The following is a 16155-nucleotide window of genomic DNA, read 5'->3' as shown; positions in this document are numbered from 1 at the left end:
GAGCCCAGAACTGGACACAGCACTCCAGGTGTGGCCTCACCAGGGCTGAGGAGACGGGGAGGCTCACCTCCCTCAGCCTGCTGGCAATGCTCTGCCTAATGCAACCCAGGATACCATTGGCCTTCTTGGCCACAGGGACACATTGCTGACTCATGGTCAACTTGTTGTCCACCAGGACCCCCAGGTCCTTCTCTGCAGAGCTGCTTTCCAGCATGTTGGCCCCCAGCAAAAGCTTATGACTTTCCTGCTGAAAGTAAACAGAAACAGGAATCTCAGGGTCCCAATCCTACAAGATGTTGCTTGACTCTTCAGAAGTTTAAAGTATCCCAACCTATATAACTTAATTTGCTCAAAACCTTGCTGTATATTAAAGGTGAGTTGTAGGAAGTCCCTGAAATGGAGAGGGCTAGAAGGGGCCCAGGCAGCACCCACCAGGCTGGGATAATGGAGAGCTACAATCCCCTTTGCCATCTTCCCCTTCCCTTGGTAAATCTGCCCCCAGAACATTTAGTATCCTTGGGCTGTCATCAGTGTTTTTCTAAACAAAGGAACATTTTCTACTTAGTAGCCTTCAAGTCAATCACTTCTCATGTTCAAAATGAAAAAAGAATAAAAGATAATCTTACCTCTCAGTGACTGAGTCCACAGCTGAGAGAAGAGGCAATTGGGAGGGTAGATTGTGCAGACTGCCCTGTACGTTATGTCCTGGGGAGGGGTGATTGACAGGTGACGGTGTGGCAGACAGATGAGTGAACTTTTGCCTTAAACATTTCTTGGTACATAAGGTGCAAGCAAACCATAACCCCCATCTGTTCCCGGCGGGAACAGGATTGAGCTGCTGCGACCTCCGAAATGGTCTCCCTGCGACCACCCAGGACACACCGAGCCTGTGCTGAACCAGACCACGATCGGGCAGAGGCTTTGGGACCTGGACTGTAAATTATTGCTGTTTTTAGCACAACTTCTATAAAACTTGCTTAGCATGAGTGGCTAAATTTGCTGAAGCCTTAGGCCGCACTCCCTAGTTCAGTGAGAAAGGGCCCCAGAGCTGGTGCAGGCGGGAACGATAAGGGAGTTACCAGCAATTTGCATTCCTGTGCACTGCTGAAACAGTGCTAATTGCTGGAGTTACCACCTCTTTGTCAGGACCTTGAGAGATGATGGCGGGACCCGAGGAATGAAGACACACCTGTCGGCAGAAACTGCAACAGTAAAGATAAGGGAGAAAAGAAACAGCCTGCCTAGGAACAACAATGAGACCCAATAAGGAGCAGGAGACCCCAGACCCAAAAAATTACTATTGGTCTGAACTACCACGTGGGGGTGGGAAACTTAATTTGAAAAAAGCTATAATTGCCCAGGGATGTCTTTGTTCGGGGTCCCTCTTCAGAGGCACCCCACTCGAGCTGTAACCACCGCACACATGCCATTACAGTTTATTTATTTAATTTGCCTTGATTTGGCTCCGAGCCTTTCAGCGGAAACCTAGGGTCGGACCCTGCTCGAGTTGTAATTACTGCACGCGCATCGCAAAAACTTACACCCAGGGTGAAGAGGACCCACCTACCACCAGACGGGAGCCCCCCCCCCCCCCCCCCCCCACCGCCGAGACTCCCAAAGGAAGAGGACCAACGGGACGCCGCTGGATCCACGGGTGGTGATATCTTTTTTTTCTCTCTCTCTCTCTCTCTCTTTCTTTTCCCCTTTTTCCCCTCTCTTTTGTTGAATGTTGGTAGGATCTGTTTGAAACGTGTGACACGGGACTTGTCTAGCTAGTTGCAGTATTCTCCATTGAATTATCCTATTTGACCACATGCCTTATCTTTGTGTTAATAAATCTTAAAACTGGTTGGCTGGTGTCGTTTTCACCTTAATTCAGTCCAAGGGCATCACGAACTTGGTCGTTGGTCCCAAGGGGAGGGAGGTCGTCCTGAACGACTCCTTTCGGGCCACGACATAAGCCACCAGCAGTTGCTGTCTAAGAAAAGGACAAAGACAGACCGCCATCAAGGCAAGGGACGGTAACTGAGGTAGGTTTCATGAAGAAAACATTTAAATGTGTAAGAAAATACAGTGTCTTGGTTTTCCAGTGCTGTGAGCTTTGAGTTAAAAAAAAAAAAAATTAGTTTGTGTGTAAGGATGTGCTAGGATTAGGGGTAAAAAGCTGCTTCGGAAAGTTGGATACAAATGGGGTGCACTTCCGTATTACAATTTCAGATTAACCTTGTTACAAACACCACCACCCCTTGTTCACTACCACATCTTCTTGGTGAAGACTTCAGGTAGGTATTTTCTAAGGTGTGGTCACACATCTCTAACCTGGGACCAGGCTGCTGTGGTAGGTCACTCTGCATGAGAGCTGGTGACTCTGCCTCTTTGAATAGGCCAACAGTATACAGGCCTGGACAACTGTGTGCCATCTTGAACAGCTGTTTTCTCAGGGTCTATAGCAGCCTAATGCCCACTGTGATATTCACTAGTATCTTTTTGCTAAGTTTCCTAGCTGTTTCCTCATACCTGTTCCTGTTTCTGACAACAAGATGATTTCAGGGAGCAGTAGGAGGCTGACTGCTGTGCAAGGGAAGGTGAGCCGGGAGCCGAGCATGATAACAAGGCAGGTGCAAGCAGTGACCTCACCAACAAGGAGGCGGGATGCAGAGCGGCAAGTCCGGGTCAGGGTCAGGGCCAGACACAGTGGTCAGGGCCAGACACAGTCAAGTGTTGGACTATGCAAGTCCATAGTGATGAGGCGAGTCTGAGGTCAAGCTACTAGTTCTTGCATTTCTCCTTTATAAGGCCTCTGTGTTAGGGTGTTGCCAAATCCAGTAGCCCAATAGAAGCGAGGCTGCTGCAGCTCCATGCCCTCAGGTCCAACCAGTAGCAAGGCTGAGCAGATATTCCCACTAGGCACACACACGTATACATAAACACGTGTCTAGCCACACAGATCAACACAGCCAGAAAACACAGCACCCACGCAAACACAAACAGAACCAATGGCCTCATCCTGTTCCCCTCTCTGGCTGACCAGGATGAAGGTCCAATAGTGGGAAATATATACATGTATACACTGTGGATCCCTCCAGTAGCTGGGCTGAGACACTCAGGCTATCCAGTAGCTGCCCCTGGATCCCAGGTCTCCCCAGTTGCTGGCACCTGGGCATGTAAGCCCCTGGGGCCCACAGCCCTACTCCAGCTGCTGGTACAGACCCCCTTACACACAACAACACACACACACACACTCACACACACACACACACAGTGGATCCCTCCAGTAACTGGGCTTGGACATACAGTCCATCCAGTAGCTGGTCCTGAATCCTCAGGTCCTGGATCCCCAGGTCCTGGATCCCCATTGCCTCCTGCACGGAGGCGCACACACGCACACACAAACAGGTCTCTCAGTCGACCCCCAGCTCAGACCTTACGGTCTCTCCAGCAGTTGGCTGGGACCCTCTGGTCCCTCTGGTAGCTAACTACTTGAGGTGTCTCACCCTCAGAGACACATACGAACACACCTGGCCCCCAAGTCACCTGACCTACTCGCCAGCTAGTCTGGCTTGATGTTTGCTAGCGATCACACACTGCCATGCACACCCTCACGGGCTCCGGTTGCTGGCACCCCAAACACACGGGCTCCTGTGACCTGTGGTCTGACTCCAGTGGCTGGCACTTAGCCCTCCATACACACACACAGGACCATAAGACATTACTTAAAACATAGATGTACAAAGCAGCTTTAAGAGCATTCTTCCAAAATCTCCTTTAAAGTTTGCCTTATGAAATTCTTAATTTTCCTAGTCACTAAATAATTCTTGCACTTGTGAAATGCTTCAGTAATTAAGTTTATTTGTTTTGAAGTACAAAGAAATGTGAAATTCAGTAAATATAAAATTATACATTGTTTTTTCTTAAATATGAAATATTCAGTTTTTACTACATACAGCACAGTGAAAATGAAGATAGTCTATATCGCATCATTTATGATTCATTCAGCATTAGGAATTCTAGAATATAGTATGCAAAATATGTTGATATAAATTCATAATAGAAAACATCATTTATATGTTCTAAAAGTGAATGAATTGCTCACTCCTTTATTCTATGAACTCAAACCAAAAAATATATAATACTTTTTAGAAAAAAAACCCTAAATTTTACACTACCCTAAAGACAGAATTTGAAATACTATTTTTAGATGATATCACCATACCTAATCTTAAAAAAGTCCATAAGCATGCTTTACTTTCTACATGTAAATGAATATGGCTCACTGACCTCAACAGTATATATAACATATTTAAGTATTTACAAGATCACAACTTTAACTATTCTTTATTTATTATAATTATTGTTTATTTATTTTTATTTAGTTAGCTTTTATTCTTTATTTTTTATTTAATTATTAATTATTAGCTGTTTCCTGATAGGTGGGTCCCTGACTAAAAAGGGCCTGCACCTCTCATTTTTGCTTGCTGGTGAGCAGGTGTCAGGCTCCTGGGCAGCTGTGGTGAGGATGCCTATTTAGCTGGTAAGGCAACTGCAGCTAATGGACTTCAGCAGTTAGGGGGTAGTTGGTGTGGAGGGGATGAAGAAATGCCACTCCAGACAGTATGGACTGTGTGACAATGGTGGTGATGTGCCACAGGGCTTGGTCCCCAGCACTGGCTGGAGCAAGTACCCCTGGCATGTCAGAGAGCTTGACCCAGACAGAGCCCTGGAGGGAGGATGCAGCTGCCCAGGTCTGGGGCTGCAGGGAGCCCTGGGGCTGACTGTGGCCTCACCTGTGGGAGGTGTGCTCTGGTTGAGGCACTGAGCTGCCAGGTGAAGGTGCTATGGGAGGAGGAGAGCAGGCTGGGTAGCATGGGGGAGGATGAGCAGGAGATGGATAGGGTCCTCACAGAGACCCTGCAGAGGCAAGAGCCTGAGCCACATGATGTGAGGAAGAAGAGATGGCTAGAGGCTATGCTTGAATGAGAGCAGGATGGACACTCCCAAGATGGGGAGAAGTTGGAAGTTTGTGACTTCTGGCAGCAGGAGAAAGACTCCCTCTCTGCCTGTATATCTGAATTTACAGAGTTGGTACAGTGCCCTGGTAGCCAAGGAAGGGGAACAAGGGAGGCTTCAGAGCCACCTGCACCAATCGGAAGTGGTGGGTAATAGTGGTTGGAGATGCCCTTCTGCGGGGGATGCAGGCACCCATCTGCTGACAAGACATGATATCATGAGAGGTTTGTTGCTTGCTGGGGGACCCAGATCTGGGATGTTGCAGAGAGACTGCTCAGGCTCGTCTGACCCTCAGGCTACTACCCCTTGCTGTTCAACCATGTGGGCACTAATGACACTGCCAAGGGAGACCTGGAGTAAATAAAGAGGGACTACAGAGCCCTGGGGTGCAAGGTGAAGGCCATGGAGCCCAGGTGGTGGTCTCCTCAACCCTATAGGTGAAAGGGAAAGGCTTGGGTAGGAGTGGATGCATTCTGTGAGTTAACACCTAGCTGCATGGCTGGTGTCGCAGGCAGGGCTTTGGCTTTTATGACTATGGGTCCCTCTTTGAGGACTGAGGACTCCTAGGGAGAGGCAGGATCCATCTGACAAAGTAGGGCAAGTGCATCTTTGCCAATGGGTTTGTCAATCCGGTGAGGAGGGCTTGAAACAAATCATGTCAGGAGATGAGATAACAGCTTGCAGTGAAGTGAGGGACCATAAGACAGGGGTGTTAAGTACATGGAGCAGGGTGATGGGACTGAGAGAGCTCTTGGGGGGGGGGGGGGGGAGGGAAAAGAAATAGGTCAAAGGAGGGGGGAGGCACCTCAAGTGCCTGTACACAAATGCACACACCTTGCTGGGAGAGGAGGCCACTGTTAGGGCCCTGAGGGCACTAATAGGCCTTAATGGCCCTGACCAGCCTCACCTGGGACCTCCACCCACACCCTCTGTGCAGGAGCCCCAGTTAAGCTCAGGCTTGGGCCTTCAGTCCCTGCTTGATCTATGTTGCAGGAGTACTGGTCTTCAGCTTAGCCACAGCCATGCCTGTCCTTGCTCATGGACTGCATTGGTCTGGACTCTGACCTGTGGACTAATTTCTCTGCTTGACCTTGTCATGTCTTGTCACAATAGACCTGCCTGGTGATCACTGGACTTTCTGACCCTGGTTACCCTCACCAGACCTGATCCTGACCCTGACTTGTGGACTTATTTCCTGCCTTGCCCTAGGACCTACATCATCACTGTGAACTTGCCTGATGATCTGGACTCTTGTTGAACCTGGCTACCATCTACAGGCCTGCCCTGATTGCCTTGCTCAGGTACTGTGGGGCTGGGCTCTTGCTGGTGAGGCCCCTGTCCTGCTGGCTGTTATGCCACTTGGCTCCCTGTCCCTTAGGAAGCTGCTGGCTCCTGACAGCTGCTGCTCCCTGACAGCTTCAGGGGGACCTAATAGCAGCCTCCCAAAACAAATCTCTACACTTTTAGGTAACTGAAATATTAAGGTTTGTATGAGTGGACATATGTGTGTATAAGCATCAGAAGACCAAAGCAGAACAAAGGGTTAAAAGAATGGCATCTATTGACAATGGAGAACACTGTTCCAAGAGCACTATTCTCAGCAGTAAAACTAAGGAATGTGGTGTTTGTCACAACCAGAAGGCTGTATGCTAAGATCACAGCACAGATGATCCACCAGTGGAAGACCCAACACTGATGATAGAAGCATAGCAACAAGGTTGCAGTGCATCAGATGTACCATTCCCCTTCCTGTTAGCTTAACAGTGAAAGGACTATAAACTTATTTCAAGCATGTATTCCAAACAATGGGCAGCATTCTAGCTGAAGATTTATGGAAGCTGAGGTAAACAAGATTCTGGAGCAAAGGACCACCCCAAAACAACTCTTGACTCTTAAAGGATATAAAACATCTATCTAAACTTGTTTGTCACCAATCAAGAGGAACCCAGGAGACATAATGAGGACTTGACAGCTGGCATCCCTTCTCTTCTGCGTTGCGTGCGAGTGATCCTGCTGCTGATAAAAGTATGCCAATTAGCCCTTACATTAGGAGAAATTGCTGTTCAGGAGGAAGCAGGGACAAGCAAGAACAAAAAAATCTAAGTAAATTATCACATTCAAGAGTTGAAATAATAATACTGGTAGTATCAAACACTGAAAAATGAGCTCAAAAGAACTACTGCCCAGTGACTTATCAGGATCATGGGCCAAATAAAGTGGTAGGCTCTAGCCAGCTCTTAGCTGATAATAGTCTATAACTCGGATAGCCCATAAATGACTTTCTGAGCTTATATCATGACACTTTGAGCCACTACCAGCTTACATTCAAATTGATTCAAGAGCCTGGAGTTTAAACATTTAATAACATTCTAGGTGTCAGGTTTGTAAAAAGAGCTCAATGCTCAATTGATTTCAATGGGACTTTTCTGTCGTGATGTGCTGAATTTCTGAAAAACTGGTTTTGGCTGTAAGCACTGCATTTATCTGAAATGCTGGCCCGTAGAAGGAAAGGAAAAAAAAGTATTTTATTCTCTTATTCAAAATTTTGTATTCCCCTGGGCAATGACAGTAAGTTGTTGTTTTAGCTAAACCTCAGTGTTCAACTCCCTCTCAAAGGGCGATATAAGAAAATCACACACAATATAAGAAAACCGGGTTGCTATTACATCATGGTAGAGATTCCCTGCCCAAAAACATATCTTTGAAATCTGAAGTTTCCTTTAGCTCTCAGATAACAGGTGCCACATTCAGACTGCAATCAGATTAAGGCATTTAAAAAAGTGTTTTTTCTTAATGGTGCTATTTTTTAAGTGGCCACTTAAGATAATGTCATGTCACTCAGCCAATTCTTTTACTTGTTGCATGTGGTTTTCAATTAAACCTTGGACATTCAACTCTACCGGAGTAGACTGTTGGAAGATGCAATGCATTCTGTCTGACAGATTAAAAAAATGTCTTCACAATTATTAAAATACTTCATAGAAAATGTTAACATGCTGCCCACTGCAGTGTTAAATTTTGGGATGTATTATCACTCATAATTTCTTAAGTGTTTCAGTTTTAACTGAAATGTGAACAGCCATTTTAAATTTAGTCAGGCATGAGAGTCATATGTTTTAATATTAAAATCCCAAACAATTGAAACAATAAAATGGGGTTATCACATGAACAGTGAAAATGTATATATTGGTAGATTTATAGTTATTCATAATATGAGAGCTCATAATGCTTCTTGATGAAATGCATCATTTAAGCTTATTGCTGCAGATCTATTAGAAAACTAATATGTAATCCATGAATAATAAAAGTATTTTTTCCTCTTCAATTCTAAATGAAGCTTAATGCTTAAAGCCTCTACCCCCACCCCTGCCCAGGAGCTTCATTTAAGCTCGGGCCTGGGTATTTACTACCTGTCTGAGCTATGTCAGAGGAGCACTGGTCTTCAGCTCAGCTGTAGCTATGATTGTACTAGGCCAGGGAACCTGCTGATCCTGAGCCACAGACTGACTTCCTGGCTTGACCTCAGACCTGTCTCATTGCTATGGACCTGCCCAGCCGATCATTAGACTATGTCTGACCCTTGTTATCCTCACCAGACCTGATTCTGACTTGCAGATTGACTTCCCAGCTTGACCTTGGGCCTGCCTCATCACCATGAACTTGCCTCATGATCTGGACTCTTGGTTGAACCTGGCTACCATCTCTAGGTGTGTCCTGCTTGCCTTGCTCAGGTACTGTGGGACCGGGCCCTGGCTGCTGAGGCCCCTGCCCTGCGTATCATCTTGCTCAGCTCCTAGCTCCCCATCCCTTAGGGAGTAGCCGGCCCTTGCTGCTCCCTGACTGTGTGTGTGAGGGGGTTGTATGTCCTAAATTGAACTTTTCAACTCACGAGTGTAAACTTGCTAACTACAGCTGGTATGGGCTGGTTGTAAATTTTGACTAAACAAAAGTGGCACATCTTGAATCCTCCAATTAATAAAGAGACATGAAATAGAATTACCAATTAGGAGGTTGATCACGTGTTGTGCTTCTGCCCATAGACTACTTAGATTGGAAAACTGGGGGGCTTGGGGACTCTGAAAAGCAGAAGGTGAAGATTCTGGCTGGAAGAAAGATTCTGGAAGTGGGGGAAGATCCTCAAGATCAAGGATATGTGTGAAGACAAATGCTGGGGGATGCCCAGGGACCTTGACAGGTAATACCCAAGACTGGTAACTGTGAGCAGCTGTACAGCAGGCACTGAAATGACTTCCTACCTGACCTTCCTGGACCAGCAGTGATTTTCCTGATGGGAAGGGAAATTGAGAGTGAGTGAATGTGAGATGGGAAGAGGGAGTGTGCAAAATAATCAAATAGAGTAAAAGCTTTAATCTCATCTATTCTTAAATAAACCCCAGTATCCAGATACACTATGGGCTGTTGTTTACTCTCTTACCTGTGACTGATGTATGCTAGGAATGGTAGAAATTACTTGCTAGCAGAAGTAAAATGCCCATAGAACAAACATACTGCTATTTGTTGTGGTAGGTCTTTTCATGGGCAAAATAAGATTTGTATTCCTTCTGATCAAAAAAAGATGTAAAAATCAGATAATTTTTAATCTTGTTATATTACAGTGCAAATTTTATCCTCAGGAGCTGGAGATGGATTTTGAGAGTGCTTCCCACACTGTAAAAACATCACTGATCTAAATAAAGCAATAAGTTTTCCAGGCTTTTTTCCTGTGTTTTTGCTATATCTGAGTAGATATCATGAGCAGACCCTGATGACTGTCTCATGATATTATCTGTAACATCATGTGGGGAAGGCACTGGCTGAAGAGGCTGGATTGTGAGGCAATCATTGAGGATGTCCTGGTCAAACTCTGAGCTTGATCGCAACTGAAACACAAGAAATAAGAAAGCATAAGAAAAAAAAGAAGCAAACTACAAAAAGCCTTAAGATACTGGAAAAATATAATGAAGATGTTTTGAGGGTTTAGAGGAAGAAACAGAGTGTATTTTTCTCTGAGAGGTGAGAATAGAAGGGAATCAAAAGGATATAATATAATCAAAAGGATGACTGGAAATAAATTTCATGTAATGAAAAATTATATATATATAAGCAAAAAAAAAAAAAAAAACCCAAAAAACCCTAGTGTTAGCCTATATGAGAAAAGGCTCATCTCCACACACACGAAGGAATGCAGTGGCACCGCAGCAGGTGGGGGAGCCCCGATAACCCAGTGAGAGAAATGGAGCACCTGCCCCAGCCCCTCCCAGGGCTGTGCCAGGAGACCCATCAGCCCCATGGGCTGGGGGTGGCACCCATCAAGATGAGTCAGGGGGAGAGGCTCTCTGGGTCACCTCACAGGCTGAGGGGGGGGTTACTGCCTAGGGGTATGGGACACATCATGGGATGCAGGGAAGTGCATTTGGGGAGCGCACAAGACTTATCATGGGATGCTTAGGGGAGGAACCAAAGGCAGGGAAAGGGAGGGATCAAGGTGGTTTGGGGAGGAACAAACTAGGAAAAGAGAGGGGAAAAGGGATTAAAAAGGGCCAGTCACACGTGAAGTGGCTGCTGGCCAGTATGCTTGCCTGGCCGTGCCCCGCGCCTGATCGGTGCTGTCTGGCCTGTCGTCTCATTAGACTCCATTTCTAACTATTTTCCTGGGTGAGGGGCTCTCTATTCTGTGTGTGTGTATGGAGGGCTAAGTGCCAGCCACTGGAGTCGGACCACAGGTCATAGGAGCCCGTGTGTCTGGGGTGCCAGCAACCGGAGCCAGTGAGGGTGTGCATGGCAGTACAGTATGATCTTAAGCATTGATATACTCTGAGGAAGAAACAATTGATACTCAATGGGGTCCCTTCTCTTTTGGGTGGCCCTGTACACTAAAACAGCTGTTACTAGTCTGAGAGGATGCCCACCTGGTACTAATCAAAGGGGAAAGTGTCCCAGTCCATGTCTCCTCTAGGAGACTCTCACCCAGAGAACCGAGACCTAATGAATGTGCCGAGCGGAGCCGCGATATTGCTGCTCTCCATCCCAGCCCTGTACCGTGATGGAAGTTGGAACACCAGCAACACTGCAGTAAGCGCATTGAACCTGATGTCCACAAGATGATGAGCCTACTCCCAGTACTACACGATGTAGGATCCAAAGAATCAGCGTAGGACAACCCCTGGCGGTGACTGTCATCGTGGCTGTTGAATTTGGGACTATGGGGAAAACGCATTATGCTCCTGGTCTTCTGGGCTGATCAGTTTTGTGTGCATACATGTTATAATTCACTGTACATATATATTCACTATGATTTACTCACTTGCGCACCTTAGCTGTTAGTTAGGCTAATACCGGAAAGGCATGTCTGAACCTTGTCCACACACTGGTGGCACCAACACCATGTCTCTGTCAGTCGGGGGTGGAGTGTAGTGAGAGCACCTGCGGGAGATCTGGCGAGGAGCCAGTGACTGGCAGAGGACGTGGTAGCAGCCCCAGAGTGTGCTCTCTACCCACTGACCGAATGCCCGTCAGGGCCAGGCATGCATATTCCGCTTTGTCAGCAGTGTCCAGCTGCTTCCCAGCCAGCAGCTACTCAAGCTTAGCACAGCTGAGATAAGGAAATAGCTCTAGCAGATTTAAGGGGCCCCTGGGTTATGCAGGGGGAGTCCCGCCTGGGCGCTCGACCTGTGCGTCCAGCAGCCTCCCATCGGCAGTCCCTCGGTGCAGTTCCCGGGGCTCCCCGCGCAGCTTGGAGTGTAAGGGTGAGGCGGGGGCACCACCTGGACTCCCGGCAGGGATGGATACACAAACACAAGGCATACGATGGTCGATATGGAGCATTTATTACCTCTGCATCTGAGCGGGGGTTCCCCAGCGTTTTCCCGATCGAGGCAATAATGGAGTGGGGGATCCCTGGCACCGCTGAGCGTCGGTCCAGGGTGAGGAACACCGAGGGGGGGGCACTAGATGAAGTTTTTATGTGCCATACACATGCACAGTAAGCATGTTGAGCTCATTGTTATTCCCGATTCAAAGCCCAGGTGCAGCGCCACCCTGGCACAGGCTCAACTACGTGACTGTGGGTCAACATGCCCTGTTGATGCTCCTTTTCCCACAGAACGGTCTGGCTAGCTTCCATCGCCTATCTCCTCGACATTCTTCTGCACTTTCCCTAACAAAGTCCTTCATTAAATCTACTTTGCTTAACCCCTCACGTGCTTTGAGTGTCTCTCTCCACTGGCATCTGACCCTCCCTTTCCCACCTTGCGGTCACCCCCCCCCCCCCCAATTTGGTGTCATCCACAAACTTGCTGAGAGTGCACTCTGTCCCATCATCCAGATCATTAACAAAGACATTAGCCAGTATTGGCCCCAGTATCAACCCCTGGGGGACACCACTAGTAACTGGCCACCAGTACATTTTGTACCACTGATCACAACCCTTTGAGCCAGGTGGTCCAGCCAAGTTTCCCTCCACCTTATCATCCACCTATTCAGTCCATATTACACCAATCTGACTATGTGGATACTATTGGAGACTGCATTCGAAGGCTTTGCTAAAGTCAAGGCAAACAGCGTGTACAGCATTGGGAGTCATCTCATCGTAGGTGGTACAGTACTGCTTAAAGGAAGGCCACATGAAAAACTAGATTGTTTCATTTAAAAAAAAATCCAAAACCAGTAATATAAGTTAAACATGGCAAAAAAACATAGAGTCAAAAAGAAAGTTTTGTGCCTGATCTTTATTCAGCTCTTTGTCTTGTGGTGAAAGGACTGTTTGTGTGTGAGAAATCTTGCTGATCTTTATCCAAATCCAAAATGTCTGGAATATCACCTAATTCTGAAGACAAGTCTGTAATAATGAAATCTGGAACCTGTCACTTCTTATCTTGGATAAAGGTTGCGCTTATACTACTGTCCCCTATGTCAAGCTCTCTCTTTGACTGAAGTTCTGGCCCCAGAACACACTCCAAACATCTGCACTGTATTCTTCTAGGGTTGAGAAGGGCTAGAGAGTTGCAGAAAAGCTGCTTTGTAGTAACCGTTTTACCTCAGGGCTTGAGTAAAGTACCGTTCCAATTTTTTACCCCACAAAATGGAGTAAGAACTGCCTGTGGAGCGATGCTGTCATAGTCATTCCATCACACACAAAGCTTCCATGTACAACGTAAATCCAGGGGCAGCCCTCAGGCAGACTTTATGGTACCTGTATGGGTTCCCCAAATGCTGCTATGCTGGGCAGTAGAACCAGTAGTAGTTAAACCAGCAGTTAAAGAGAAACAGCAAGCAACTTGGGATGGACTGTGGGAGGATGGTTATAAGTTGATGATCTAACCATGGATTAAGTTGAGAGTTGTTTTTCAACTGGCCCTAGAACACTGATCCTCAGGTCAAAATTAGGGAGAAAATTCTTTTCCAGTAGCATTTCTCTCCCCATACCCCCATAATTATTGCATTGCATAGGCCAGCTCTGTCACTGTAATATCTGAGTGCCAAAAAGAAGAGTTTAAACTCACATAGATGTCCCCATTGTTTTTTAAAAAAATCAGTGGTTGGCAGCTCAGTTCTCATTTCTTCTTTTAACTCATGGTCTTTAGGTAGAGATATAGTTGTGCAAGAATGTGCATGTAGCCATATTCTCTATACATGGTCTTTTTTGACTCAGTTTTAGTCCCTTCCATTTATCATTCTGGAGTTGATAGGCTCTAGTTGAGACTGTCTTATCTCTGGCCCCTTTGAGCTTTACTCAGTCTGTCGAGCTGTGAATGACTAAAGTCTTCAGGATTAAGCCTTTGAAGGAGATATCCCTCTGCATCAGATGGCATTAGCAAAGACAAGCAAGCATGCCAAATGCATGTACTTAGGGATTTTTATTTTCTCTTCTCAAATATGGAACATGAGGATATGCTGGCACCAGTCTTGGAACATCAAAACTGTACCACAGAGATGTCTGCTAGTGTAACTAGATCTACAAGAAAACCATTTGGGATAGCTGCATGCTGACGGAGTCTCAAGGTGGGACAAAGCTTTGTTTCTATTTAAAATGATTCTCGAGATTGCGTCTCATAAATGATCACTACTAGCCAGGATAATGTTTGTGCAGGAATCCATGGTTACCCTTTCTTAGTTTAGAAGCTTTTATGGACTGGATGGGGTCAGTCAATATATCTACTGATTTAACACTGTGTATAGGCTGCAATGACAGCTAAGAACCTTCCTATTATGAGTAATTGCCCAGACATACGAATGTATTTAGACCACGTCCTTCTCGCATACAAGTACCAGTTGATTTGAGATTCAAACCTTTTGTAGCTCATTGCTAGTAAGATAAAATATATAGTTTACCCTGACTTTTCTTCTCTGAAGTATTTATTGTAAAGCATTAGTCATTGTGTGTTACTCTATATATCAAATGGTTACTGCAAGACTCCTGGAGCTAATGTCATTCTTTGAACTTCCCCCAAAAGATATATCAATTGTCTAAATATGTAATTACCATAGAATTGTTTTGCCTGTGTTTTTTAATGTAGGAAAGTTCAGGTCTATGAAGATCACAGACAACCAATTAACCTATCAGACATTCACCACGGCATTTCATGTGAAAGTCTCAAGCTGATCTGGGAAGAAGTAAGGTTACAACTATCCCCTACTGGAGTGTTTCATCTTGAGAGCTTTGTGTATAAAGCGCCAAATTAATCATCTATACCTGGTGGTGGCTTGAAAACTAAAGGTAGTGAGGGTGACCATATTCTGGTTTGGGGACTGTGTTTGTTGATTATTTTTTTAATATTCTTTTTCCCTCCAGCAGTTTTGAAGAGCTACCATGTCTCCCTCTAAGCATATTGGATCCCTGTTGCAGCTAATACAATCCCACTGTTGTTGGCTGTAGATCATATGACTGGCTACAAGTTATAAATATAATCTTTGAGGTCACAAAAGAACACTGTCATTGCTGTTAAAAATGGATGAAAGTTACTATGTAAAAGCAAATGTTTTCATCTTGCTACCAATAAAGATAGAGAACATGAAATGAATTCTCAGGCAAAATGTGAATGGAAAGGATTGTTTGGGTTTTTTCTTTCCACCTGAAAATTGAGAGTGGCGATAAGGAAATAATTTTAAACTGTCTTTCAAATAAAGCACAAATCTTTTTTATCCTGAGTTTATAATATAGGCTGTATAATCTGATTTGTAAAGATATGCTCTTGCATAATATAGCTTGGTATATAATTTGCAAGACACTGGAAAAGATGTTAGTGATTAGATGATTTAAGCATAATCTAATCTGTGCAAGTCTTGATGTACCAAGTAAGCAGATCAGTGAAATATTTGCTCCATCAAAGTCCAAGCTAAGAAGAATAGCATCTATTGAATGCTTCAGTGATTCAGTGCTTTCAAAACATATGTGATCAAAAAGAGATGGAAAGTGAGAAGGCCACACATTGCACATTGAAGTTTTTGCCCTGACTTCAAGGGGAATAGAAACTGACTCTCGGTATGAACTTAACATCTCATTAGTGCCTTTAAGAGCTGAGGCAAGCAGGGAGAGCAATGTGAAATGATCATTTAATTTCACATTCATACCAGCTTTGCCTAATGATTATCTGCTGCCTTAGAAACCAGCTGTGTATTCCACAGTTGCACGGAAATGCAGGCCTTTGCTGAACATTGTTTCAGTGAGAAACTTGTGATACAGAGGTTAAAAATTAGACCCCTAAAATGAGGAGACTTGACTGATCAGAAAATTATTTCTGCTCTCTATGGCTTTGTTGACATTATCCTTTCCAGATGGCTTTTCCTCTGATGCAAATTTATCAGCAACATGAAGATTGCTATTGGAGATGAGGCCTCAGCCAACTGTTGAGATTTAAACCACCATATACTCTGAGACTGGAGGAGAGAAGGAGTGATTAGGGCATTGGTAGGGGCTCTGGTTTAGTTTTTTGCTCTGTCAAAACTTCATAAGTAGAAAAAGTAACAAGGGCCTAGCTCTGGATTTCAGAAGGATTCGCATGCCAACTTCACTTCTGTGGATCTGAGCTCTAGTTTCTCTACCTCACTTGCAGATATGTAAAATGGATTAGCGCGGAGTTTTGTTGTGACTTCTATTGAACACTGAACTTTAGGAGAAACTTTTCAAAGTGAAGAAGGGATGCTAAGGGC

The 16155-nt window shown here is 45.3% G+C and overlaps 1 long non-coding RNA gene across 1 annotated transcript; it reads left to right on the top strand.

Moving 5' to 3' along the window:
• The first annotated feature begins 12351 nt into the window (after positions 1–12351).
• On the top strand, positions 12352–15026 carry LOC135326983 (uncharacterized). Its single transcript, XR_010387124.1, has 3 exons — positions 12352–14007; positions 14523–14722; positions 14798–15026. It is a non-coding gene; the product is annotated as an uncharacterized LOC135326983 (long non-coding RNA).
• The last annotated feature ends 1129 nt before the right edge of the window (positions 15027–16155 follow it).

The sequence above is a fragment of the Dromaius novaehollandiae genome, unplaced genomic scaffold, assembly GCF_036370855.1.
Source record: "Dromaius novaehollandiae isolate bDroNov1 unplaced genomic scaffold, bDroNov1.hap1 HAP1_SCAFFOLD_93, whole genome shotgun sequence".
Taxonomy (NCBI): Eukaryota; Metazoa; Chordata; class Aves; order Casuariiformes; family Dromaiidae; genus Dromaius; species Dromaius novaehollandiae.
Note: the sequence above shows the minus strand (reverse complement) of the source record. Positions and strands in the feature narration are given on the sequence as shown.